The sequence below is a fragment of the Rhinopithecus bieti genome, unplaced genomic scaffold (assembly GCF_001698545.2).
Source record: "Rhinopithecus bieti isolate Rb0 unplaced genomic scaffold, ASM169854v2 scaffold_5025, whole genome shotgun sequence".
In the NCBI taxonomy this organism is placed as follows: Eukaryota; Metazoa; Chordata; class Mammalia; order Primates; family Cercopithecidae; genus Rhinopithecus; species Rhinopithecus bieti.
Genome location: NW_016804637.1, coordinates 688,049 through 690,287, shown reverse-complemented (window position 1 = coordinate 690,287; position 2,239 = coordinate 688,049).

Here is a 2,239-nt window from a genome sequence, read left to right as displayed (position 1 = left end):
TAACACTCTCTGTGTTCTCGGTATTTTCCACTGCAATTCAAATAAAGCCTTCAGCAGCAGAAGATTATTAGTTATCAGTGATCTTCCTTTTTTTTTTTTTAATTTTTTGAGACAGGGTCTTCCTCTGTCACCCAGGCTGGAGTGCACTAGAGCGATCATAGGTCACTGCAGCTTTGACCTCCTGGACCTAAGTGATCCTCCCACCTCGGCCTCCCCAGTATTTAGGATTACAGGCATGTGCCACCATGCCTAGGAAATTTGTTTTTTTTGGGGGGGTTTTTTTTTTTTTTTGAGACGGAGTTTCACTCTTGTTGCCCAGGCTGCAGTGCAATGGCGCGATCTTGGCTCACCGCAACCTCCACTTCCCGGATTCAAGTGATTCTCCTGCCTCAGCCTGCTGAGTAGCTGGGATTACAGGCATGCACCACCACGCCCAGCTAATTTTGTATTTTTAGTAGAGATGGGGTTTCTCCATGTTGGTCATGCTGGTCGCAAACTCCTGACCTCAAGTGATCCACCTGCCTCGGCCTCCCAAAGTGCTGGGATTATAGGCATGAGCCACTGTGCCTGGCGACATTTTTTTTTATTGTTTTATAGCGATGGGATATTGCCATATTGCCTAGGCTGGTCTGGAACTCCTGTACTCAAGCAGTCCTCCTGCCTCGGCTTTCCAAATTGCTGTAATTACAGATATGAGCCACCACACCTGGCTGTCTTTCTTTTTTTTTTTTTTTTTTTTGAGACAGAGTCTTGCTCTGTTGCGCAGGCGAGTTCATGGACGCGATCTCGGCTCACTGCAACCTCCACCTCCAGGCTCAAGCAATTCTCCTGCCTCAGCCTTCTGAGTAGCTAGAAGTACAGGGACATGTCATCATGCTCAGCTAATTTTTGTATTAGTAGATACAGGGTTTCACCATATTAGCCAATCTGGTCTCGAACTCTTGTCCTCAGGTGATCTGCCTGGCTTGGCCTCCCAAAGTGCTGGAATTACAGGAGTGACCTACTGTGCCTGGCCTTTTTAAAAATTTTTATTGTATTTTTTTGGCCAGGTGCAGTGGCTCATGCCTATAATCCCAGCACTTTGGGAGGCTGAGGTGGCTCAGTTGAGGCCAGGAGTTTGAGACCAGCCTGGCCAACATGGTGAAACCCAATCTCTACTAAAATACAAAAATTAGCCAGGCATGGTGGTGCACACCTGTAATCCCAGCTACTTGGGAGACTAAGGCAGGAGAACTGCTTGAACCCGGGAAGCAAATGTTTCAGTGATCCAAGATTGTGCCATTGTACTCCAGCCTGGGCGACAAGAGCAAGACTCTGTCTCAAAAAATAAAAAAAAATTTAGGCCAGGCGTGGTGGCTCACACCTGTAATCCTAGCACTTTGGGAGGCCGAGGTGGGTGAATCACCTGAAGTCAGGAGTTCGAAACCAGCCTTGACCAATATGATGAAACCCCCATCTCTACCCAAAATACAAGAATTTAGCGAGGCGTTGGCCGAGCGTGGTGACTCAAGCCTGTAATCCCAGCACTTTGGGAGGTCGAGGAGGGCGGATCACGCAGTCAGGAGATGGAGACCATCCTGGCTAACTCAGTGAAACCCCGTCTCTACTAAAAATACAACAAATTAGCCAGGCGAGGTGGCAGGCACCTGTAGTCCCAGCTACTTAGGAGGCTGAGACAGGAGAATGGAGTGAACCCGGGAGGCAGAGCTTGTAGTCACCTGAGATCGTGCCACTGCACTCCAGCCTGGGTGACAGAGGGAGACTCTGTCTCAGAAAAATAAAAAAATAAAATAATAAAAATAATAATTAGCTGGGCGTGGTGGCATACACCTGTAATCCCAGCTACTCGGGAGGCTGAGATAGGAGAATCGCTTGAACCCGGGAGGTGGAGGTTGCGGTGAGCCGAGATGGCGCCATTGCACTGTGGCCTGGGCAACAAAAGCGAAACTCTGTCTCAAAAAAAAAAAAAGGAAAACCAGCTTTGGCGCTGCCAAAAGAACAGCTTTTCTTCCAAGTGAGGCCTCTTGGCAGTAATTTCCCCGCCTGCTGGCTGACTCACTGCCGCCTGGTGCCTTCCTAATTCCATTCTGTCACATGGAACACGAAACTAATCTCAGAAGGTCTGACGATGGGAGTACATGGCAAGCACCTCCACATCCCCTCGCTTTGGAAATAGCTCAGAAATACAGAAGCCATAATTTTTTTTGTTTTCTTTTTCCTTTTTTTTTTTTTTTTTTTT